General features: G+C 37.5%; 1 protein-coding gene and 1 non-coding gene across 2 annotated transcripts in view; both read left to right on the forward strand.

The window, feature by feature from the left end:
* LOC134389135 (histone-lysine N-methyltransferase SETMAR-like) overlaps positions 1–27,260 on the forward strand; it is a 40,680-nt gene that overhangs the window by 1,623 nt on the left and 11,797 nt on the right. The gene's annotated exons all lie outside the window — the stretch shown is intronic.
* LOC134389871 (U6atac minor spliceosomal RNA) lies at positions 12,372–12,495 on the forward strand. Its single transcript, XR_010024827.1, has one exon. It is a non-coding gene; the product is annotated as a U6atac minor spliceosomal RNA (small nuclear RNA).

A 27,260-nucleotide genomic window follows, 5' to 3' on the forward strand; every position in this document is an offset into this window, starting at 1 on the left:
TTAGGGAAGCCCAAAGCTCAATTTACTGCAAGTAATATTGCTTAGTAATATTGCTGACATTCCACTTCCATCAGGCTTACACTAACAGAGTGCTAGAAGAAGGTTAAACAAATGTTTTCTCATGAAGGAGAGTTTTGTTAACCCTTTACTTACATGTCATAACCCAATTAAACATTTTTTTGTTTCCTCTATTTAAGTGTATAGCATTTGATTATTCTTAACTAGAAAAAGTAGTTCATTTAAAACTCCCTCAGTTAAACCATTGGCCCTTTCTTTCATGCCCAAATGCAAACCTTAGTGTATGTTTCTTTCTAAAAGAAAGTGTACTTTTCTTTCTTAGCAAGAGAAATTTACTGCCTTCTCTAATTTCCCTCAGCAGTGTTTTGTAGTGTTCAATGTACAGGTTTTATCCCCATCGTGTTAGATTTATCCCTGTGAATTTTGTTTTTTGGGATGCCATTGTAAGTGGAATTGGTTTACAAGTTTCATTTTCTCAGTGTTCATTAATTACATATAGAAATACAATTTATTTTTTATTGTGGTAAAAAATACATAAAATCCACCATTTAAGCCATTTTAAAGTGTGCACTTCAGTAGCATTTAGTACATTCACAGTGTTGTACGATCACCACTGTCTAGTTCTGGAACATTTTCATTACCCCAAAAATGAAACTGCATAACTGTTAAGCCGTCACTACCCATTCCATCCTTCCTCCAGCCCCTGGCATCCACTAATTCCTTTCTGTCTCTGGATTTGTCTATTCTTGATATTTCATATAAATGGAATCATACAATATGTGGCCTTTTGTGTCTGATTTCTTTAACTTAGCATGTTTTCAAGGCTCATCCATGTTGCAGCATGTGTCACTAGTTCATTCCTTTTTCTTTTGGTAGCTGGCTGGTATGGGGATCTGAACTGTTGGTCTTGGTGTTATCAGCACCGTGCTCTAACCAAGTGATCTAACTGGCCAGCACTACTTCATTCCTTTTTATAACTGAATAATATTCCATGGTTTTGATATACCACGTTTTGTTTATCCATTCATTGATTGGTTGGACATTTGGATTGTTTTCATCTTTTGGCTATTGGGAATAGTGCCACTATGAACAGAATGTACGAGTTTTTGTTTGAATACCTGTTTTCATTTCTTTTAGTGTAAATCTAGCAGTGGAATTGCAAGATGATATGGTAATTCTGTGGTTAACTTATTGATGAACTGCCCAGCTGTTTTTCACAGCAGTTGTACCATTTTACATTCCCAGCAGCAGTATATAAAGGTTCTAATTTCTCCACATCCTCACCAACATTTACATTATTTTTCATTAAAAAAAAATTATAGTCATCCTAGTGTGTGTGAAGCGGGATGTCTTTGGGGTTTTAATTTGCATTTAACTAATAAACTAAGGATGTTGGGGATTTGCAGTCAAGATGGCAGAATAGACAGATCCCAGCATCACTCTCTCCCACAAATCAACCAATTTACTACTATAAAAAAGCAATGACAGCCAAGCTGGGGCCTCTAGAACTCAGGGGAAGAGGAGGAGAGACCTACAGAGTGCATGAAGGTGGGAGAAGCCATGATGAGAGAAAGAAAAAAACCCCTCCGACTGTTTCAAATCCCGGCTGTTTCCAGGCTGGAGCTGCTGAGCACATGGAGCAGGAGCTGGCAAAAAGCCACAGCTGTGCCTTTCAGATGAAGTTGCTTGGAGGTGGCAGGGGAGAAGAGGGCCTTGGTGGCCCCCAGGTCAGCAAGACCACTAATAGGGTTCCCATGGACCCACATAGAAGTGAGGAGCCACAACTGAAAAAAAGGAGCCACTCAGAGGCTGGTGAGTCATTGCAAGGGACCGGAGCACAGCCCGTCCCATGGGAAGTGTTTGGAGCACAGGCGGTGGGGGAGATGGGCCCACTAGGGGAACACTGAGGCACAGCAAGGACAGCTGATCTGCCCCCCAACCAGTGTAGGACCAGTCAGAGGAGACTGGTCAGGAATATAGAATTGTATGAGGTGCAGTTTGATGAAAAGACTCAGGCCCAGACCAGTGCTTCTACACAACCCAGGTGCACTGGATTTCACTAGAACCGGAAATACCTATAAAGTCAACCATTCAAAACTGAGTTGCACAAAAAGCCTTACCTACGGAATTAGCAGTAAAGCAGCAATTTAGCTAAACCACAGAGCTTAAGAACTGGTCCTCACAGGAAGTTCCCTATTCTAGAAGTAAGCGAAGGACAGCCAATTAGTTCTAGCACAGAGTGGTGGGAACAGCAAATAATCCAACACATAACTGAAAAAAAAAAGTACCCACAACCAGGACAAAGTTTGATATTAACTAGTAAAAGTCTCATTTCACCAAAGAACACCTGTAACACCTAGAAGGACTGGAAGTCCCCTGGGCTACCAAGCCAGAAAGTGGGGAGGGCTGGGGGCCTCAGCCATGCCCCCCAATACCTGCACCCAGTCCTGAGGGTGGGGGCCTTGGGCCCCTTATAATCACAACCACCCCAGTGATGACCACTGAGCTGCCGCGGGAAGTGCCCCTGGCTCTCCTGAGCTGGGGCAGTGGGGTGCCAAGGGCCTCACTCATGCCCCCCTCAACATGAGCAACCAGCCCAGTGACAACCACTGAGCTGCTGCAGGAAGCACCCCGGGTTCTCCTGAGCTGGGGTGATGGGGACCAAGGGCCTTGGTCACACCTCCCCAACATGAGCAACCAGTCTAGCAATGACCACCGAGCTGCAGCAAGCAGGGCCCCAGGTTCCTGAGCTGGGGAGGTGGGAGTTGAGGGCTTTTGCCACACCCCCCTGATACCTGCATCCAGCCTGGCAATGACCAAGCTACTGCTGGAAGCCCCTGGGTCTCCCCTGTGGGAATGTGGGGGGTGCCACTGGCCTCAATCCCGCCCTTCCTCCTTCCATCACATTTCCTTCCCCTTTCCCCTCTCCCCCTCCCTCCCAACTGCTCCGCAACATCATAGAATGTAAAAAGATATTATAAAATAAAATAAACTAAGGATGTTGAACATCTTGTGCTCCTTGGCCATTTATGTATCTTGGAGAAACATCTGTTTAAGTCCATTGTCCATATTTTAATTGGGTTGCTTTTCTTTTTGTATTTGAGTTGTAAGAGTTTTTGTATATTCTGGATAGTAGGCCCTTATCAGATATATGACTTGCAAATATTTGCAATAACCCATTCTTTGTGTTGTCTTTTCATTTTCTTGAATGTTACTTGATGCCCAAAAGTTTTAAATTTTGGTGTAGTCCAATTTATTTTTCTCCTGTGTTTGCTTGTGCTTTGGGTGTTGTAATTAAGGAACTATTTTCAAACCGAAGGTCATGAAGATTTACCCTTTTTTTCATCTAAGGTATACTTTAGTTGTTATAGTTAGTCTGATTAATTTTGAGTTAATTTTCGTGTATGGTGTGAGGTAAGGGTTTCACTTCATTCTTTTGTATGTGGATATCCAGTTGACTCAGCACCATTTGTTGAAGAGACTTCTTTCATCATTGAATAGTTGGCACTGTTTAAAACCAGTTGACTATACACATATGGGTTCATTTCTGGACTCTCAGTTCTTCTATTCCATTGATCTGTATGTCAGCTCTTGTGCCAGTACCACAGTGTTTTGATTACTGTATCTTTGTAGCAAGTTTTGAAAGTGGAAATTGAGTCCTCCAACTTCGTTCTTTTTTAAGATTGTTTTGGCTGTTCAGGGCCCCTTGCAAGTTCATGTGAATTTTAGGATCACCTTTTCCATTTCTGCTAAAAATGCTGTTGAGATTTAGACTGGGATTGCATTGAATTTGTAGATTGCTTTTTGGAGCACTGCCATCTTAACAATATTAGGCCTTTTAATTCATGAACACAGGTTATCTTCCCATTTATTTAGGTCTTTAATATTTCAGCAGTTTTGTAGTTTTCAGTGTATCAGTCTTACATCTCCTTGGTTAAATTTATTCTTAAGTATTTTATTCTTTTTGATAGTCTTGTAAATGAATTGTTTTTTAAAATTGTTTTTGGATTGTTCATTGCTAGTGTATAGAAATAAAGCTGATTTTTGAGTGTTGATCTTGTATCCTGCAACATTGCTGAATTCGTTCATTAGCTCTTAATTGTGTGTGTGTGTGTGTGTGTGTGTGTGTTTTAGGATTTTCTATAAGATCATGTCACCTGCAAATAGAAATTGTTTTACTTCTCCTTTTCAATTTGGATGCCTATATTTCTTTTTCCTGTCAAACTGCTCTGGTTAGAACTTCCAGTAGAATGTTGAATAGAATTGGTGGAAGTGGGTATCCTTGTCTTGTTGCTGGTCTTAGGAGGAAAGATTTCAGACTTTGACAATTGAGTTTGATGTTCCATTATCATGTTTATAATTTTGTATCTTTTTGATGTATTGACCTTTCTGTTATTAGGTGCTCTTCCCTCCAGTGCTGCTTGTCTTGAAATCTGTTTTGTCTGATTTTATTATAGCCAATCTAACCTTCTTATACTTAACTGTTGGCTTGGTGTATCTTTTTCCTTAGTTTTGCTTTCAACCTGTTGTAAACAGCTTAGTTTTGGTTTTTGCTCTTTTTTTTTTTTTTTTTTTTGTGACCGGCTGCACCGTGCTCAGCCAGTGAGCACACCGGCCATCCCTATACAGGATCTGAACCCGTGGCGGGAGCGCTGCTGCACTCCCAGCGCCGCACTCTCCCGAGTGCGCCACGGGGTCGGCCCTGGTTTTTGCTCTTTTTGTAATCCATTCTGACAGAATCTCCCTTTCAATTGGAGAATTACTATTTATATTTGCTATAATTATTTGTATGTTTGGATTTGGTTTTGTTATTTTTACCATTTGCTTTTTGTCTCATCAGCTTTTTGCTCTTCTGTTCCACTTTTCGTTCCTTCTATCTTAGTCAAAAAAAATTTTCGGCATTATTTTTTAATTTCTCTTTTTACTTTTTAAAATCTCTTTGTGTTATTTTTATTTTTATTTTTTTTTCCTTTTTTTCAAAAAAAATTTTATTTTGTCAATATGCAATGTGGTTGATTATTGTGGCCCGTTACTGAAACCTCCCTCCCTCCTGTCTCTCCCCCCTCCCACCCAACAATGTCCTTTCTGTATGCTTGTCATGTCAACTTCAAGGAATTGTAATTGTTATGTCTTCTTCTCCCCCCCGTTTTTTTTCCTCTGTGTGTGTGAATTTGTTTATTTATTTTTATCTCCCACCAATAAGTGAGAACATGTGGTATTTCTCTTTCTGTGCCTGACTCGTTTCACGTAATATAATTCTCTCAAGGTCCATCCATGTTGTTGCAAATGGCAGTATTTCATTCGTTTTTATAGCTGAGTAGTATTCCATTGTGTAGATATACCACATTTTCCATATCCACTCATCCGATGATGGACATTTGGGCTGGTTCCAACTCTTGGCTATTGTAAAGAGTGCTGTGATGAACATTGGGGAACAGGTATACCTTTGACTTGATGATTTCCATTCCTCTGGGTATATTCCCAGCAGTGGGATAGCTGGGTCATATGGTAGATCTATCTGCAATTGTTTGAGGAACCTCCATACCATTTTCCATAGAGGCTGCACCATTTTGCAGTCCCACCAACAATGTATGAGAGTTCCTTTTTCTCCGCCACCTCGCCAGCATTTATCATTCAGAGTCTTTTGGATTTTAGCCATCCTAACTGGGGTGAGATGGTTTCTCAGTGTAGTTTTGATTTGCATTTCCCAGATGCTGAGTGATATTGAGCATTTTTTCATATGTCTGTTGGCCATTTGTATATCTTCCTTAGAAAAATGCCTACTTAGCTCTTTTGCCCACTTTTTAATAGGGTTGCTTGTTTTCTTCTTGTAAAGTTGTTTGAGTTCCTTATATGTTCTGGATATGAATCCTTTGTCAGATGTATATTTTGCAAATATTTTCTCCCACTCTGTTGGTTGTCTTTTAACTCTGTTAATTGTTTCTTTTGCTGTGCAGAAGCTCTTTAGTTTGATATAATCCCATTTGTTTATTTTTCCTTTGGTTGCCCGTGCTTTTGGGGTCGTATTCATGAAGTCTGTGTCCAGTCCTATTTCCTGAAGTGTTTCTCCTATGTTTTCTTTAAGAAGTTTTATTGTTTCAGGGTGTATATTTAATTCTTTAATCCATTTTGAGTTGACTTTAGTGTATGGTGAAAGGCATGGGTCTAGTTTCATTCTCCTGCATATTGATATCCAGTTCTCCCAGCACCATTTGCTGAAGAGGCAGTCTCTTCCCCAGTGTATAGGCTTGGTGCCTTTGTCAAAGATCAGACAGCTGTAGGTGTGTGGGTTGACTTCTGGATTCTCTATTGTATTCCAGTGATCAGTGTGTCTGTTTTTATGCCAGTGCCATGCTGTTTTGGTTATTATAGCTTTGTAGTATAGTTTAAAGTCTGGTAGTGTTATGCCTCCAGCTTTATTTTTTTGCTCAGCATTGCTTTGGCTATGCGTGGTCTTTTGTTATTCCACATAAATGTCTGGATAGTTTTTTCCATTTCTGAGAAAAATGTCATTGGAATTTTGATGGGGATTGCATTGAATATGTATATCACTCTGGGTAGTATGGACATTTTCACTATGTTGATTCTTCCAATCCAAGAGCATGTGATATCTTCCCATCTTCCTGTGTCCTCTTTAATTTCTCTCAGCAGTGGTCTGTAGTTCTCATGATAGAGATTTTTCACATCCTTGGTTAACTCAATTCCTAAGTATTTTATTTTTATTGGTGAATATTGTAAATGGACAAGTTTTCTTGATTTCTCTTTCTGCATGTTCGCTATTGTAGAATAGAAATGCTACTGATTTTTGTGTGTTGATTTTGTATCCTGCAAACTTGCTGAAATCATTTATCAAGTCCAAGAGTTTTTTTGTAGAGGCTTTGGGCTGTTCGATATATAGGATAATGTCATCTGCAAACAGGGACAGTTTGATTTCATCTTTTCCAATCTGGATGCCCTTTATTTCCTTCTCTTCTCTGATTGCTCTGGCTGGTACTTCCAACACTATATTGAATAGAAGTGGTGAGAATGGTCATCCTTGTCTAGTCCTTGTTCTTAAAGGAAAAGCTTTCAGCTTTTCCCCATTCAGGATGATATTGGCAGTGGGTTTATCATATATTGCTTTAATTATGTTGAGGTACTTTCCGTCTATACCTAACTTATAGAGGGTCTTTGTCATGAATGAATGTTGAGAATGAATGTTGAATTTTATCAAATCCTTTTTCAGCATCTATAGAGATGATCATATGGTCCTTGTGTTTGATTTTATTAATATGGTGTATCACATTTATTGATTTGCGTATGTTGAACCAACCTTGCTTCCCTGGGATGAATCCCACTTGATCGTGGTGAATAATTTTGTGTATGTGTTGCTGTATTCTGTTTGCTTGTATTTTAGTGAGGATTTTTGCATCTATATTCATCAAGGATATCGGCCTGTAGTTTTCTTTTTTGGTTATATCTTTACCTGGTTTTGGTATCAGGATGATGTTTGCTTCATAGAATGAGTTTGGGAGATTTGCGTCTGTTTCAATGTTTTGGAATAGTTTGTAAAGAATCGATGTCAATTCCTCTTTGAATGTTTGGTAAAATTCTGCTGTGAATCCATCTGGTCCTGGGCTTTTCTTTGTTGGAAGTCTTCTGATAACAGCTTCAATCTCCTATGTTGTTATTGGTCTATTCAGATTTTCTGCATCATCTTGGCTCAGTTTTGGTAGTTTGTGTGTGTCCAGAAATTTATCCATTTCCTCCAGATTTTCAAATTTGTTGGTGTGTAGTTGTTTATAGTAGTCTCGAATGATTCCTTTTATTTCCGATGAATCAGTTGTAATATCACCTTTTTCATTTCTAATTTTTGTTATTTGAATCTTCTCTCTTCTTTTTTTTGTTAGCCATGCTAATGGTTTGTCAATTTATTTATCTTTTCAAAAAACCAACTTTTTGATTCATTGATCTTTTGTATTGTTTTTGGGTTTCAATTTCATTAAGTTCTGCTCTGATCTTAATGATTTCTTTCTGTCTGCTAACTTTAGGTTTGGATTGTTCCTGTTTTTCTAATTCTTTAAAGTGAAGTGTTAGGTTGTTCACTTGCCATCTTTCCATTCTTCTGAAGTGAGCATTTTATGCAATAATTTTTCCCCTTAGTACTGCTTTTGCAGTATCCCACAGGTTTTGGTATGATGTATCATTATTTTCATTAGTTTCAATAAATTTTTTGATTTCCTGCTTGATTTCTTCTTGGACCCATATGTCATTAAGTAGAATGCTATTTAATTTCCCTGTGTTTGTATCGTTGCCAGAGTTTCGTTTGTTATTGATTTCTAGTTTTAATCCATTATGGTCTGAGAAAATACATGGGATAATTCCAGTTTTTTTGAATTTGGTGATACTTGATTTGTGCCCTAATATGTGATCTATCCTGGAGAATGATCCATGTGCTGATGAGAAGAATGAATATTCTGAGGTTGTTGGATGGAATGTTCTGTAGATATCTGCCAAGTCCAAGTGGTCTAGAGTATTGTTTAGATCTTGTGTTTCTCTGCTGATTTTTTGCCTAGATGATCTGTCCAATATTGACAGTGGGGTGTTCAGGTCCCCTGCTATTATGGTATTAGTGTCTATTTCCTTCTTTAGGTCTAATAGAGTTTGTTTTATAAATCTGGCTGCTCCAACATTGGGTGCATATATATTTATGATTGTTATGTCTTCTTGATGGATCAATCCTTTTATCATTACATAGTGTCCCTCATTGTCTCTTTTTATGGTTTTTAGTTTAAAGTCTATTTTGTCAGATATAAGAATAGCTACTCCAGCTCGTTTTTCTTTTCTGTTTGCATGGTAAATCTTTTTCCATCCTTTCACTCTTAGTCTATGTGAGTCTTTATGGGTGAGGTGGGTCTCTTGAAGGCAGTATATAGTTGGGTCCTCCTTTTTAATCCAATCAGCCAGTCTGTGTCTTTTGATTGGGGTATTTAAGCCTTTTACATTAAGAATTGTTATTGAAAAGTCTTGATTTATTCCTAGCATAGCATTTTATTGATTGTTGTTTGGTTGTCTTAGGTGTCTTTTGTTCCTTGCTTTCTGATTCACTGTTTGTTTTCTGTGTTTGTTGGTTCCTTGGCTTGTAGATAGCCTTTTTGTTTGTTTGTTTTCTCTTCATGAATGCCATTTTTATTATACTAGTGAGTTTTGATTTTTCTTGGGTTTTTATGGCAGTGGTAGTAATTTTTCAGGTACTAAACCTAGTACTCCCTTGAGAATTTCTTGTAAGGGTGGTCATGTGGTAGTGAACTCCTGCAGTTTTTGTCTGAGAAATATACTATTTGCCCTTCATTTCGGAAGGATAGCCTTGCAGGGTAGAGTATTCTTGGCTGGCAATCTCTGTCTTTTAGTATTTTGAATATATCATCCCATCCTTTCTGGCTTTTTGGGGTTTGTGATGAAAAGTCTGATGTTAACCTGATTGGGGCTCCCTTATAGGTGATTTGACGCTTCTCTCTTGCAGCTTTTAAGATTTTCTCATTGTCTTTGAGTTTTGCCAGTTTGACTATAACATGTCATGGAGAAGACCTTTTTGGGTTGAATATGATTGGAGATCGTTGAGCTTCCTGGATCTGAAGATCTGTGATTTTTCCTATACCTTGGAAGTTTTCTGCCACCATTTTGTTGAATATGTTTTCAATTCAATCTCCTTTTTCCTCCCCTTCTGGAATACCCATGACTCGGATATTCGAGTGCTTAAGGTTGTCTGATATCTCTCTCAGATTTTTTCAATGCCTTTGATTCTTTTTCTTTTTTTTTTTTGTCTGCTTGTGTTATTTCAAACAGCCCATCTTCAAATTCAGAGGTTCTTTCTTCAACTTCCACAAGCCTGCTGGTTAAACTCTCCATTGTGTTTTTTATTTCACTGAACAACTTCTTCAGTTCAGCAAGTTCTGCTACATTTTTTTTCAGGACATTGATTTCCTTGTACATTTCCTCTTTCAAGTCCTGTATACTTTTCCTCCTTTCATCATGATGTCTAGCTGAGTTTTCTTGTATCTCATTCAGTTTCCTTAGAATTATCACTCGAAATTCCTTGTCCGTCATTTCAAGGGCTTCTTGTTCTATAGGATCTAGAGCTTAAGAGTTATTATCCTTTGGTGGTGTACTTTCTTGATTTTTGTATATCTGGTATCTTTTCTTTGATGTTTATTCATTGTGGCAGGGGGTTTCACAGTCCACAGGTTTGACACTATTGACTGACTAAGATGTTGCTGTGGTTGTCAATTTGGTATGGCTACCTGAGTGACTGCTCAGTTGGTCACTAGTGTCTTGCATGTGTGGTTGCCCCGGGTCTTGGGCCTCTTTGGGGAGCCACCTCTCTGGTCAGTTTGGACTCTGCCGGGCTGCTGGATCACAGGGCAGTACCGCAGTGTGTATGGTCTCTGCTGAGCTTCCACCTCCCATGCTGGACTTCTCCCTATTCCATGCGCTCTGGGCTGGGCTGCTGGGATGTGCCGAGGCACTGCAGAGCGTGTGGTCTTTGCAGAGCTTCCCCTTCCCCTGTAGGATGTCTCCCTGCTCTGTGCATGCTAGGCCGGGCTTGGGATGGAGCCGCGTGGTGGTGGTGAAGCCTACCTGCTGCTGGATCGCGCGGTGTTGCCCCCCCCACAGGGTTTGTGGACTCTACGGAGCTTCTATCTCCCCTGCTGGACGTCTCTGTGCTCCATACACATTGGGCCGGGCTGCTGGATCGTGTGGCAGCAGTGTGGTCCCCGTGGAGTTCCTGCCTCCCCTGCCGGACGTCTCACTGCTCCGAGGGCACTAGGCTAGGCTGAGAATGCCTGCAGGTGCCTGTGGTGAAGCCTACCTGCTAGATCACGCAGTGGCAGCCCCACAGGGTGTGTGGTTTCTGTGGAACCTCCTCCTCCCCTGCCGGATGTCTCCCCACTCTGTGTGCACTGGGCTGACTGGGAATGGAGCCAGGTGGCGGTGGTGAAGCCTACCTGCCGGATCGTGCAACGGTGGCCCCGCAGGGCATGTGGTCTCCGCGGAGCTTCTGCCTCCCCTGCTGGACATCTCCCCATTCCATATGCATTTGATGTTATGTTTTTATAGTTTAAATCGGTTGATTTGTGGGAGAGAGTGATGCTAGGGACCGTCTATTCTGCCATCTTGACCGGAAGTCTCTTTTTGTTATTTTTAAAGTGATTACTCTAGGAATTAGATTTATGCCACTCTAATTTATCACCATCTATATAGAGGTAATATTGGATTACTTCAGGAAAAATATAGAAACTTGGCAAGCATCTGGTTCTCTTTACTTCTCCCATCCTTTGTGCTGTTTATGAGAGTGAACAGTGTGTCCCCTCTTTGCCTGGGAGTCTCCTGGTTTCAGCACTGAAAGTCCAGTGTCTGGGGAACCTTCTTAGTCGAGGGCAAATCACAAAGGTGGTGGATTGCCCTAACTATTCTTATCTATTTTTACCTATAAATATTATAAATCCAACAATTCAATGTTAAAATTTTTGCTTTAAGGCAGAGGTGGACAAAATATGGCTCTTATTACCAAATCTGGCTTCTGTGTGTTTTTGTAGGACCTGCAAGCTAAGAATGGCTTTTGCATTTTAAAGAGTTTTTTAAACAAAACAAAAAAAGACAGAAAAATATGTGACACAGACTGTATGTGGCTTGCAAGCCTAAAATATTTAATATCTGGCCCTTTACAAAAATAGTCTGCTAATGCCTGCTTTAAGAAGTAATATGTCTTTAAAATAAAGTAATGGAAGAAAAAAAATGTAAATATCTATCCACACACATATTTACAAATATATTTACTATTTTAAATTTGAGTAATTTGACATGACTGAAGAGCATTTTAAATTTCTTTTTAAAAGATGATTTTAGTACATTGTGTGGGGAGCAATCTTGTGGGCCGGCCAAATCTATGTCATGTTTTTTTTTATGGGCAGTGATTGAAATTTGGGCAGAGAAAGATTAAGCGAGAAAAATGTGGTTTATGTAGTTCCAGTGCCACCCAGCATCAGCCATATGTAATATAAAAAGGATTTACTGAGGTTTTCCAAAGTAAGGAATTATTTCTATTCTTTTTTTTTTTTTTTTTTGTCTTTTTGTGACCGGCCATACCGCGCTCAGCCAGTGAGTGCACCGGCCATCCTTATATAGGATCCGAACCCGCGGCGGGAGCACTGCTGTGCTCCCAGCGCTGCACCCTCCCGAGTGCACCACGGGGTCGGCCCTATTTCTATTCTTAATTTAAAATTAAATTTATTATGTTATACCATAATTTGACTTGATGAGTATTTATAAATCTTTTTGGAAGAAATAATTTCAATAAATTCAAAACATTTTCACTGTTGTATGAAAAGACAGAAGGTTAGCACTCTCCTTGACAAGGATGGATGAAGCCCTCCCCGACAAGTACATACATGGTTAAGGCATTGCCACCTACTTAGTGGCATCTAACCATCATTTTTGATACATTTTTGCAATTGTAAGTATGCTAATTACCCTGATTTGATCATCATACATTGTATATATGTATTGAAATATAACCTTGTATCCCACAATCAATATGTACCAATTAAAAAATAAATTTAAAAAATTTTATTTGTTCTGGTTCACTGAGTAAAAGCTGATGTTTCTTTGTATTACTAATGCCTTCTAGTTTCTTTAGGTCACAAATCACTGCAAATTCCAACTTGTTTCACTTGGAATAGAATAGTTTTTTAGGAAAAAACAAAAACCCCACCTGTTTTTAATATGCCAGCTTAAAGAAAGGCGAAAATCCAAGGACCACTAGAAGTGTTTTTTGTAATAAGAGCTCAGTTTATTTTATTTTTTTGTGCCTGGCTGGTATAGGGATTGAACCTTGGACCTTAGTGTTATCAGCACCATGCTCTAACCAACTGTGCTAACCAGCCAGTCCTCATTTGTAAAGAACTCATTAAGTATACTTGAATTAAATTTGATCTAATTGAGCCAATCACAGCAGCTGAGCCTCAGCAAATCACAGGCTGGCAACTAATCAGAGCATGTCCACATAAGGCAAATGCCTCATTACACCATGCCCAAATAAGGGTAATGCCAAGCTGTAACCAATCAAGCTGTTTTGTATGTAACTTCCTTTTTCTGTCTATATAAGTTGCCTGCCCACATTGCTGGATAGAGCTGTGTGAACCTCCACTGGTTCTGGGTGCTGCCCGATTCATGTATGTTCTTTGCTCATATACTCTGCTAAATTTAATTTGTCTAAAGTTTTTCTTTTAACAGTATGTTACAAAACATTATTTTGAATATGTCAAATATTACATAAATTAAAATACATTGTTTTGTTCTTTAAATACTTAAGGGAACATAATATTCATGAAGGTTAAATCAAACTTTTGATTCTTAAATGTGATATCTCTTTTAGAAAAAATAAGTGAAGAAAGTAATTTATAGTTGAAGCTTTCTGATATTTTTAAAGCTGAGAATTTCTAAACCTGCTTAAGAAACTATTCTTTAAAATATCAACTAGAAAAGTGGTAAACCAAAAAGCCATGTTTAGTTTTTATTTGGTTTTTGATTGTATATTATACTTCATGTTAAAAATTTATGTTATGTTATAAATTTATATGTATTTTATAAAACATGTATCATGTTAAAAATTTATACATAAAACATAGAATCTTTAAAGCTTGAAATAATTTCCCATTCAAATATATTTGTTATCTTTTTCAAAAATGTAAAAATATTGTTACAGAAATGCAGTAAATAGGAAAGAGCTAGAAAATTTCAGTTTCTTTATAACATTCTCTTTGCAGGCCTTTATTGAAAGTGTAGTTCAGAAACATTTAAACCAGTGGTCCTGAAGTGGGGGTGGGGGAAGAGGAGGCATATGTTTCTCAGGGGACATTTAGCAATGTCGAGACATTTTTGGTTATCAAGTTGGGTGTTGCTACTGGCATCTACTCTGTAGAGGCCAGGGATGCTGGTAAATATCCTACCATACACAGGACAGCTCATCACAGCAAAGAATTATGGACTCAAAACATCATCAATAGTGCCAAAGTTGAGAGACCCTGATTTATATCATAATGCTTTTCATTTTCAAGGTGTTTCCGCATATATTTTTCATATCACTCAGAGTTTATAAGGCCTTGTGAGTGTATAGTATTCATGATTATTGTTAGCCATCTAGTATTTTTAAAAATTGTGTTAAAATGTACATAACTTAAAATTTACCACTTTAACTTATTTTAAGTGTATAATTCAGTGACATTAAGTACATTCACAATGTTGTACGTCATCAACTCTCCATTTCCAGAACTTTTTCATCATTCCAAACAGAAACTGTGTACTCATTGAACAATAACTCCCCATTCCTTTATATCCTTCAAGCCCCTGGTAACTTCTATTCTTTCTTTCTGTGTGATTTTGCTCATATAAGTGGAATCATATAATATTTGTCCTTTCTAGTATTTTTTGTGTATATGTTGTATTTTAGCTTTTACCTTAGAGTTTTTTCTTTTTTAAATTCATTGTTTTGGGCTTTATTTTTCTTTTCAAACAGACTTTTTTTTTTTGGAGAATGTTTTAACTAACACAGCACAACCATTTTTTTTTTTCCCCTAAAAGATGACCTGTAAGGGGATCTTGGTGTTGTCAGCACCACGCTCAGCCAGTGAGTGAACCAGCCATCCCTATATGGGATCCGAACCCATGGCCTTGGTGTTATCAGCACCGCACTCTCCCGAGTGAGCCATGGGCCAGCCTCTAGCACAACCATTTTTTGATTCTCTGTGTAATAAAAGATTTTTAAATGAGTTGTTTTTTTTGGTGGATGGCTGGTACGGGGATCTGAACCCTTGACCTTGGTGCTATGTATAACATTGCACTGTAAACAACTGAGCCACCCAGCGAGCCCCGAAATGATTTACTTATAATATAGTTATTTTAAAGCCCCTTTTAATGTAGGAAACAGTAAGACAAGGATTTTCTTCTTGTAGCTTGTTTGTACTTTTACTTGGAAAACGTAAAAACAATCTGTGTTCAAGGAATCGATATAGTACCCCTATAATAAATTTTATCAGTAAATGATATTTTGAATTTTTATAAAATCATGGGAATGCAGCGTTAGAACAATTCATTAATTCCTATTTTCAACACAAAGTACAAATTGTATTATAATTAACTCTTGGATTAATCTTATCTAGCTTGTCCAACCCATTTTACAATTGTTTTTATAGGAAGCTTTCTTTACATAAGTGGATTTGGTGAAGGTAGTGGTTGTTTTTATTTGTTTGTTTTCTGGGAGGTATCATTAGCTCAGTAGAAGGAATGTTTACATTAAACACTGTCATTAAGTAATAGAAATCAACCTATTAATTGAATGCCAGCATTTGTGTTTTTTATTGCATTTAATGAGAGACTCTCTGCTAGTTCTGATTGAGGGCATATATGATTTTCTTGATATGTTTAATTTTAAATATATTTTAAGTATAATTTTATTTTTATTTTATATTGAAACATGATTGTACATATCTGTGGGGTACAGTGTTGAATATCAGTACCTGTGTGCAATGTATTGCTCAAATCAGGATAATTACGATATCATTACACAATGTAATCATTTTTTGTGGCCCTTTACCAATTTCTCGCTAAAGGTCCCCCCTCTGGTGGCCTTAGTTCTGTTCTCTCCTTTTGAAAGTTCAATGAATTATTGTGATTGTTGTTTCTTTCTTTCTTTTTTAATTTACTTGTTTATTTTTTTGGCTCCCACTTATGAGTGAGGACATATAGTATTTCTCTTTTTTGCCTGGCTTATTTCACTTAACGTAATTTTCTCTAAGTTCATGCATGTTGCTGCGAATGGCAGAATTTCATTCTTATTTATGGCACAGTAGTATTCCATTGTGTATATATAACACATTTTCCTTATCCAGTCATCAATTGATAGACATTTAGGTTGGTTCCATCTCTTGGCTACTGTAAATAGAGCTGCTATAAGCATGGGAGTGCAGGTATTCCTTTGACATGATGATTTTCATTCCTTTGGGTATACAACCAGCAGCGGGATTGCTGGATTATATGGCAGTTCTATCTGTAGTTGTTTGAGGAACTTCCACACTGTTTTCCATTATGGCTGCACTAATTTACAGTCCCACCAACAGTGTAGGAGGGTTCTCCTTTCTCTACATCCTTGCCAGCGTTTGTTATTCTCTATCTTTTTGGTAATGGCCATTCTAACTGGGGTGAGGTGATATCTCAGTGTGGTTTTGATTTGCATTTCCCTGATGCTTAGTGATGTTGAGCATATTTTTATATGTCTGTTGGCCATTTGTATAGCTTTGAGACATGCCTATTCAGCTCCTTTGCCCATTTCTTCATTGGGTTACTTGTTTGTTTACTGCTAAGTTGTTTGTGTTCCTTTTATATTCCGGATATTAATCCCTTGCCAGATGCATAGTTTGCAAATGTTTTCTCCCATTCTGTAGGTTGTCTTTTCGCTCTGTTAATTGTTTCTTTTGCTGTGCAGAAACTTTTTAGTTTGATATAATCCCATTTATTTTTTCTTTTGTTGCCTGTGCTTTTGGGGTCTTATGCATGAAGTCTTTGTCCAGTCCTACGTCCTGAAGTGTTTCCCCTGTTTTCCTTTGGAGTTTTATAGTTTCAGGTCTTATATTTAAGTCTTTGGTTTATTTTGAGTTGATTTTGGTATATGGCGAGAGATATGGGTCTAGTTTCATTCTTCTACATATGGATGTCTGGTTTTCCCAGCACTGTTTATTGAAGCAGCAGTCTTTTCCCCAGTGTATATGTTCTTATTGCCTTTGTCAAAGATCAGTTGGCTGAAGGATGTGAGTTGATTTCTAGATTCTCTATTCTGTTCCATTGGTTCAAGTGTCTGTTTTTATGCCAGTACAATGCTGTTTAAGTTACTATAGCTTTGTATAATTTGAAGTCAGGTAGTGTTATGCCCCTGGTTTTATTTATTTTTTTGCTCAGGATTGCTTTGGCTATTCTGGGTCTTTTGTTGTTCCGTGTGAATGTTAGGATTGTTTTTTCTATTTCTGTGAAGAATGGCGTTGGTATTTTGATGGGGTTAAGTATAATTTTAAGTATACCTTTGAACTTGATTTGAACAAAGATATTAAATGAAAAAAAAAGACAAACACCTATCTGTGGCATATTTTACTATTGAAAAAAATGTTTTTAGTTGTGATTTGAAGAAGCAACAACTTATACTTAATAAAATATAGTCTTGGACATATCTGGAGTTCAGTTGTGTTTTAGAAATTAGTTACTAATGTTTTTTCTATTAAATAGAAGCTTTTTCAGTGAAGAACTCTACCAGAATTTGCTTGATTAGTGTTAATTAGCTTGATTAGACAAAATATTTATATTTTAGAGTATGAGGCATCTTATAAATACATGAATATAAAGTACTACAACTAAGCTTTATTAAAGAAAACAGTAGAAGAATGGACTTTTTATTAATAGAATTGCAGTTTTCTGTGTGTACTTATTCTTGTGGTACTATTTTGCTGAAATTCACTTTTGGCTTTTGGTAAATAATTCTTGGTTCATTCTTAGTGAAACTATTTAGGGGCAGTAATAGCTCTTCAAGTTTTTCTTGCAGGGGGTTTAAATGTTAAAATATGAAATATCTGAGTGAGATCAGTGGATTGGTATCAATATCAATATCCTGGTTATGATATTATATTATAGTTTTGCAAAGTGTTACTATTGGTGGAAACTAGACAAGTATATAAGGAATTTTTTCGTAGTTTTTTTTTTTTTTTATTGGCTTAGAACAGCACCTATTTATTATCTCACAGTTTCCGTAGGTCAGTAGTCCTGACCTGGCTCAGCTGGTTTCTCTGCTTAGGGTGTCATAAGGCCAAAATCCAGGTGTTGACCAGCTGGGCCCTCATCTGGAGGCTCTGGGAAAGAATATGCTCCACAGTCATTCAGGTTATTGGCAGAACTTAGTTCTTGCAGTTGTATAGCTGAGGTGTTCTTTTCCTTGCTGGCTGTCACACAGGGGCTACTCTCAGCTTCTAGAGGCCACAAGCATTCCTTGGCACATGGCCCCTTCTGTCTTCAACTCGAGGGATGGCATGTTGAATCTCCTCATGCTTTGGATCTCTGAATTCCTCTTCTGCTCTAGTATTTCTTATAACTGTATATGAATCTATAATTTTCTTAAATAGAAGTAAAACAAAAAGTAAGAAAAAAATGCTGAAAGACTTCTATTTTGGGCCACGATGCAGTAGCAGACACCAGATATTTCCTCCCACCTGAAACATCCATAAAAAACTGAATATTTGAAACAATGGTTTTCAAGACATTGGACATCAGGCAGTGAAGGATAGTGACCCTGAAAACTGGGAAACAAACTAGGTGAGCTCTGTGATTGCCTAGCATATTGCTTTAAGAGAATTTCTGGCTGAGGCATAGGGAAAGGAAACTCAAGAGTAGTATGACAGACTGTCTTAGTTAAGCATCCAGAAAGGCCAAGGGAACAAAAAGCTGAAAAAAGTACATGAATTGACCCAATTAGAAGTCCAAAATTTGATGTTAGATTTTGTGCAACAGAAAGATAAAAAGGCACTCATTGGCTTTTGTGCCTCTACCACACAGATTCTGAATTAACTTTAACTTCTAGCGAAATGCATCAGTTGCCAAACCTTCATGGTCTTAATTGATCCTGAGGCTGAAATTACAGTTGTACTTGGGGGTCCCACTAAATTTAAACAAGGTATCCCTATACTTTTAGGCAAGTTACCAAACATAAAGTAGAGAACAAATAGGTATGTCTCACCTTAAACATAGTGTTCATTGCCCTAAAATATCTCATGGTGGGTATGGATGCTGTGACCCATGGTATAATATATTAAAGTTAAGTGTATGGCACTTAAGATTGGATTCACCAAATGGGACCCCATGGACCTTCCCCACTTAAAACAGTTAATATGGCCCAGAGTAAATTAAAACAGGGCCTCGATGGATTGAAACCTGGTATATAAGACCCGTTTGGAGAAGGGATCATCCGCACTGCTTCTCCATTTAATAGCCCGATTTTACCCGTTTTTTTAAAACTTGGAAAGAATTAATGGTGCCTCACAGTAGATAACCACAATCTTATTAAACTGTAGTCCCATTTGTGTAGACCTCCATACCTAATATTATCAAAATTAGTGATTCCTTCCAGTCAATAATTCATGAATACTTTGCATGGATTTGACTAACATGTTCTGTACAGTGCCTATTTTAAGAATCTCTCAACTGCAGTTTTCTTTCAGGGGAACATAATACACCTTTACCTACCTACCTACCTACACACACTGAGATGTGGTACCTCAATGACCCTGCCAACATATACAGTCTTTGCAGGCAGGATCTTAAAGAATCCATCTTTCTCTAGAATCACAGATAAGACATCACAGTGATGTCATCTACCTCCAAAGAGATTGATTTGACATACTCATTCAGGACATACAAATACAATGGATTTCAGAAAAAGGACATGGGCCATTACCCTACACAGAGTACAGTGCCCTGCCTTCTTGGTTAAATTCTTGAATTTAACCTCAGTTAGCTGAGGGCAGCTCTATCCCTGATAATATTAAGAAACAGTTATTGACCCTCTCAGTAATATTCAAACAAGCCCAACGTCTTTTGAGCATTTTTTGGGGTCCTGAAGGCAACATATTCTTCATTTACAAATTTCTTTATGCTCATTTATGCTGTTACAGGTATCTTGAATGGAGTCCCTACAACAAAATGCTATAGAATCTGTCCAAGTTGTAATATAACAGGCACTCCCAGTTAGCACTCCAGAGACCTTTTCATTGTAGAGGCTTCAGCAACCTCATCCTATGCCTCATGCTTCTTGGGTCTCTAGACCATCATTATGGGCATAAATTCTAAATTTCTGATGCAAGAAACTGCACTACGCAACCCCATAGTATGTACGATTAGCAGCCATTGTTGGCTACTGGGTTTTCCTGGAAGTAGAGGCTCTTGCAGGCCCTGAATCTATGAACCCTCCCTCCTCAGCTACCCTTTATGCTTTGGGTCACGGAAGTAGCACCTATCAAGGCCTCCTTGCAAAAACGGAAATAGTACCTACAGGATAGCCAAACATAAGCCCTCTGGCATATTTCACCTGCAGGAGGGATTGGCCTTCTCTGTTCTTAACCCTCTGCTAGATGCCAAAGTACTAAAGGATGTCACCCCTCTATTGGACTCCTTGGATACTTGGGGAGCCCCTTGATATCAACTGAATGAACAAAAAAGAGAATTTGTATAGTTTTGGATGGCATCACAGATGATGGAGCCTGTGGGAAAGCTGCTGCTGTCCATTCTTTAACCGGGATGATACTGTTTAAGAACAGAACCCAAGTGTCAGCACAAATGGCCAAACTTTAGGCAGTTTTCTTAGCACTTGGTGCTGTGACCAACAATCAGCCCTATCTGCACGTTTTTACTGATTCTTGGGCCATTTCCAATGGTCTGGCTGTCTGGTCCTGACAACAGCAGCAACTTCTTACCAAAGGTTGTCCCTTTGGAGTAAAGAACTCTGAGAATCCCTTGTGTTACAGACACCCAAAATGTACATGAAGGTCAAACATTTCTCTGCAGATACTAAAGCTACAATCAATGTTACCAAGACATTCCTTATCACTTTCGGAGCTTGAGACATCACTGATAGTGAGAGCAAGTCAGTCATTTCACCCCTTAAAATACACAATGGTGAACTGTTGAACAGGCATTCAATGGAACTTTCACAAACTTGTTTACTGGCCTCATATGGTACCATAATGGTGGTTTCTATCAACATCATTCCTGACTCTGAATTAATATGCTACTGATAAGCAATCATTTTCTTAAACTTCTCACATAACAGTGAAAAATACGATATACCATTAATACAGTGAAAAAAGTAATGTGTCAGGTGTGGAATTTTCCACTTGTGCTGTCTTGTTGGTGCTCAAAAAGTTTTGGATTTTGGAGCATTTCAGATTTTTAGGTTAGGGATGCCCTAGGTATTAACCTTGTATCCTGCAACTCTACTATAATTGCTTATTAGTTTCTGGAGTTTGTTGATTCTTTTCGAATTTCTACATAGTCATGTCATTTGCAAAGAAATATAGTTTTGTTTTTTCCATTTCAATCTCTGTACATTTTCTTTTAATTAGTGCATTTAAACTATTGACATTCAAAGTGATTATTGATATAGTTTGGTTAACATCTACCATATTTCTTACTGTTTCCTATTTGTTGACCTTGTTTTTTCTACTTTTGTTTTCCACTTTTTTCTGCCTTTGTGGTTTTAATGGAGCAATTTATATGATTCCATTTTCTCTTATTTTTTTATTTTTATTTATTTTTTTAACTTTTATTTTGTCAATACACATTGTGGTTGATTATTGTTGCCCCTTACCAAAACCTCCCTCCCTCCTCCCTCTCCTCCCTCCCCGCCAACAATGTCTTTTCTGTTTGCTTGTCGTATCAACTTCAAGTAATTGTGGTTGTTATATCTTCTTCCCCCCCCGGTTTTTTTTTTTTTTTTTGTGTGTGTGTGTGTGTGTGTGTGTGAATTTATATATTAATTTTTAGCTCTCACCAATAAGTGAGAACATGTGGTATTTCTCTTTCTGTGCCTGACTCGTTTCACTTAATATAATTCTCTCAAGGTCCATCCATGTTGTTGCAAATGGCAGTATTTCATTCGTTTTTATAGCTGAGTAGTATTCCATTGTGTAGATATACCACATTTTCCATATCCACTCATCCGATGATGGACATTTGGGCTGGTTCCAACTCTTGGCTATTGTAAAGAGTGCTGCAGTGAACATAGGGGAACAGGTATACCTTCGACTTGATGATTTCCATTCCTCTGGGTATATTCCCAACGGTGGGATAGCTGGGTCGTATGGTAGATCTATCTGCAGTTGTTTGAGGAACCTCCATATCATTTTCCATAGAGGCTGCACCATTTTGCAGTCCCACCAACAATGTATGAGAGTTCCTTTTTCTCCGCAACCTCGCCAGCATTTATCGTTCAGAGTCTTTTGGATTTTAGCCATCCTAACTGGGGTGAGATGGTATCTCAGTGTGGTTTTGATTTGCATTTCCCGGATGCTGAGTGATGTTGAGCATTTTTTCATATGTCTGTTGGCCATTTGTATATCTTCCTTAGAGAAATGCCTACTTAGCTCTTTTGCCCATTTTTTAATTGGGTTGCTTGTTTTTTTCTTGTAAAGTTGTTTGAGTTCCTTATATATTCTGGATATGAATCCTTTGTCAGATGTATATTTTGCAAATATTTTCTCCCACTCTGTTGGTTGTCTTTTAACTCTGTTAATTGTTTCTTTTGCTGTGCAGAAGCTCTTTAGTTTGATATAATCCCATTTGTTTATTTTTCCTTTGGTTGCCCGTGCTTTTGGGGTCGTATTCATGAAGTCTGTGTCCAGTCCTATTTCCTGAAGTGTTTCTCCTATGTTTTCTTTAAGAAGTTTTATTGTTTCAGGGTGTATATTTAAATCCTTAATCCATTTTGAGTTGATTTTAGTATATGGTGAGAGGTATGGGTCTAGTTTCATTCTCCTGCATATGGATATCCAGTTCTCCCAGCACCATTTGCTGAAGAGGCAGTCCCTTCCCCAGTGAATAGGCTTGGTGCCTTTGTCAAAGATCAGATGGCAGTAAGTGTGTGGGTTGATTTCTGGGTTCTCTATTCTATTCCATTGATCAGTGTGTCTGTTTTTATGCCAGTACCATACTGTTTTGGTTATTATAGCTTTGTAGTATAGCTTAAAGTCAGGTAGTGTTATGCCTCCAGCTTTATTTTTTTTGGTCAGCATTGCTTTGGCTACGCGTGGTCTTTTATTATTCCATATAAATGTCTGGATAGTTCTTTCCATTTCTGAGAAAAATGTCATTGGAATTTTGATGGGGATTGCATTGAATTTGTATATCACTTTGGGTAGTATGGACATTTTCGCTATGTTGATTCTTCCAATCCAAGAGCATGGGATATCTTTCCATCTTTTTGTATCCTCTCTAATTTCTCTCAGCAGTGGTTTGTAGTTCTCATTATAGAGATTTTCACATTCTTGGTTAACTATTTTCTCTTGTTTTTTAGTATATCAGTTATACTGCTACTTTTTTTTTTTTTTTTTACTTTTTGTAGCGGTTGCCCTAGAGTTTGCAATATATAATTACCACTAACGAACTTCACTTTTAAATAACATTATACCACTTATACATAAGCATATATAAGGGTATATACACACACACACAAGCTTACATAATTGAATATATGTTGAATATCATTTTACTTCTTTCTGAAGAACTTCTTTTTAACATTTTTTGCAAGGCAGGTCTGTTGGCAACAAATTCCCTCAATTTTTGTTTGTCTGAGAAAGTCATATTTCTCCTTCATTTTTGAAGGATACTTTTGCAGGTGATAGAGTATGGATGTGCCTGTGTATTGTTTTTTGGGCATTTATCCTGCTTGATGTTCTCCTAGCTTCCTGGAACCTTCCTGGAACTTTGGTATGGTGTCGGACGTTAATTTGTGGAAATTCTCTGTCATTATTGTTTTAAAGATTTCTTCTGTTCCCCCCCCACTCTTTTTCCTGTGTTCCCATTATGCATATGTTTCACCTTTTGTAGTTGTCCCACAGTCCTTGGATATTCTGGGTTTTTTTTCCCCCCAAGTCTGTTTGCTTTCCATTTTTGGAGGTTTCTATTGAGATATCCCCAAGCTCAGAGATTCTTTCCTTAGTGGTGTCCAGTTTACTAATAAGCCCATCAATGGCATTCTTCGTTTCTGTTAGTGTTTTTGATTTCTAGCATTTCTTTTTGGTTCTTTCTTAGAATTTTCATTTTTCTGTATACATTGCTCATTTATTTGTGCATGCTACTTTATTCATTAGAGTCCTTAGCTTATTAATCATAGTTGTTTTTAATAACTGGTCTGATAATTCTAACATCCCTGCCATAACTGAGTCTAGTTCTGAGGCTTGTGCTCTCTCTTCAAACTTTTTTTTTTTTTTGCCTTTTAGTATGTCTTGTAATTTTTTTCTTGTTAGTTGGACATGATGGCCAAGAGGAATTGCTGTAATTAGGCCTGTGGTAATGTGTTGGGTAGGGGAAGCATTCTGTAGTACTAAGATTAGGTCTGAGTCTCTTAGTGAGTCTATGCCTTTGGAATGTGAACCTCACCTGTGCGTCTTGGTTTCCCTTTCCTCCTGTGATGACCGAGTAGAGCTCCTAGAGGTAAAACTCACAAAAGTGTGGGACATTCCCCCCAACTGTTAAATGGCTCCTCTTTGAGTTTTTAACTCTCACACTGAGCCTCTGGCAACTCATCAGTTACAGTGAAGGTTTCTCTACCTCAGCATTGGTTCCTGCAGAGGTTTCAGTTCATGGGTTTCTGCTCCGTAAGTTGTGATTCTCTGTATTTGCCTGTTAGTTTCTCCAATTTGAAGCAGTGGATTGCCCTATTACCTCACTTCTCTTATGGATCTAAGAAGAGTTGATTTTTCAGTTTGTTCAGCTTTTTTACTTGTTGTTAGGATGGAGTGGCGACTTCAAAGCTTCTCACATGCTGTACTGTAAACTGGAAGTCCCCGTCTTAGCCATTTGTAAGTATACAGTTAAGTGGTATTAAGTATATCGACATTGTTGTGTAACCATCACTACCATATATCTCCAGAACTCTTTTCATCTTGCAAAGCTGAAACTTTATATCCATTAAACAATAACTTCTCATTCCTTTCTCCTCCCATCCCCTGGCAATCACCAGTCTACTTTCCATCTCTATGAGTTTGACTACTCAAGGTACCTCCCATAAGTAGAATCAGACAATATTTGTCTTTTTGTGACTGGCTTTTTGCACATTGCATAATGTCCTCAAGGTTTTGGAAAAGTTTGAGAAGGACTGGTGTTAGCACTTTTTAAAAAAAATTTTTTTTTTAATAAAGTCCTGAGCATCCTGAACGTCTGTACTTCAATAATATTAGCTCTTTAAATGGTTGGTAGAATTCACCAATGAAGGGCCGAGCCCGTGGCGCACTCGGGAGAGTGCGGCGCTGGGAGCGCGGCGACGCTCCCGCCGCGGGTTCGGATCCTATATAGGAATGGCCGGTGCACTCACTGGCTGAGTGCAGGTCATGAAAAACGACAAAAAAAAAAAAAAAAAAAAAAAAAAAAAGAATTCACCAATGAAGTCATCAGGTCCAGAACTTTTCTTTATTGGCACATTTTTGATTACTGATTCAATCTCTTTATTAGTTGAAGGTCTCTTCAGATTTTCTAATTTTTCATTATTCTGTCTTGGTAAGTTTTGTGTTTCTGGGAATTTGTCGATTTCATCTAGGTTATCCAATTTGTCGGCATATAGTGTTCACAGCAATTTCTTATAATATTTTTTATTTATGTAGAATTGGTAGTAATGCCCCCATTTTCATTTCTGATTTGGTAATTTGAGTCATCTCACTTTTTTTCTTAATCAGTTTAGCTAAAGATTTGTCAATTTTGTAGATCTTTGTGAAGAAACCAACTTTTGGTTTTGTTAATTTTTTGCTGTTGTTTTTTATTATCTTTTATTTATCTCTGCTCTAATCTTATTTCCTTCTGCTAGCTTTGGGTTTAGTTTGTCCTTATTTTTCTAATTCCTCAAGTAGTAAATTTAGGTTGTTGATTTGTGTTTTTTTTTTTAACGTAAGTGTTTACAAGTGGAAATTGTCCCCTTAACATTGCTTTTGCTGTGTTCAATAAATTTTGGTATGTTGTGTTTTCACTTTCACTCATCTCTAAATATTTTCTAATTTCCTTTGTGATTTCTTCTTTGATCCATTGGTTGTTTAAGAGTGTGTTGTCTAATTTACACAAATTTGTAAATTTTCCAGTTTTCCTTTTGTTGTTGACTTCTAACTTCATTTTGATTTGGTTGGAGAGACACTTTGAATGATATCTATCTTAAAAAATGAACTTTGATTCTTACATCATGCCATATACAAATAATATCAAGGTGGATCATAGGCCTAAATGAAAAATTTTGAACTATAAAACTTCTAAAAAATAGTGAAAAAATTTTGTGGCCTTCAGTTGTAGGCAGGTGTTTCTAAGTTACAACACCAAAAGCATGACCTATAAAAGAAAATTGATAAATTGGACTCTATTATGGTTCAAACTTCTACTGTATGAAAGTCACTGTTAAGAGAATGAAAAAAAGACACAGACTGGTAGAAAATCTTTGCAAAGCATATATCTGATAGAGGACTTGTATCTAGAATATATAAGAAGACTCTCAAAACTCAATAATAAGAAAACAAACAACTCAATTAAAAATGGGCAAAAGTTTGAATAGATACTTCACCAAAGTAGACATATAGATGACAGATAAGTAGATGAAAAGATGCTCAACATCATTAGTCATTAAGGATATACACTTTACGACAATGAGATCCCACTACTGATCTATTAGAATGGCTAAAATTAAAAAGACTGAACATACCAAGGGTTGGTAAGGATGTGAAGGAACTGGAATTCTCATACATTGAGGGTGGAAATGTAAAATGGTACAACCACTTTGAAAAACAGTTTGGCAGTTTCTTAAAAAGTTAAATACACATTTACCATATGATCCAGCCGTTCCACTTAAGAGAAACAAATGCATGTGTCTACACAATGACTTTTGCAGGAATGTTCATAGCAACTTTATTTGTAATAGCTCAAAACTGGAAATAGGACAGATGTACATCAGCATGTTAATGGATAAATAGGCAGTGATATATCCTTACAATGTAATATTATTTAGCAATAAAAAGGAATGAACTTGTTACCTGCAATGACATGGACAAATCTCAAAATAATTATGCTGAGTGAAGAAAGCTAAATAGAAAAAGAGTAGTACTTATGATTCCATTTATATAAAACTGTAAAAACTTAAGACTAAATTGTAGTTACAGAAAGCCGATCAGTAGTTGCCTGGGGATGGTGGAGGGGGGTTAAAGAGAAGCAGGAAGGAGAGATTTCAAAGGGGCATGAGGAAACTTTTGGGGATGATGGATATGTTCATTGTCTTCATTGTGGTGATGTTTTCACAGGCATATACACATGTCAAAACTTATCAAATTGTGTATTTTAAATATGTGTAGTTCATTATACCTTAATAAAGCTGTTGAATAATATAAGAAAATTTTTTACATCTTAAAAAAGTATGTAAAGATCATGGACTA

Source organism: Cynocephalus volans, chromosome 10, assembly GCF_027409185.1.
Source record: "Cynocephalus volans isolate mCynVol1 chromosome 10, mCynVol1.pri, whole genome shotgun sequence".
Taxonomy (NCBI): Eukaryota; Metazoa; Chordata; class Mammalia; order Dermoptera; family Cynocephalidae; genus Cynocephalus; species Cynocephalus volans.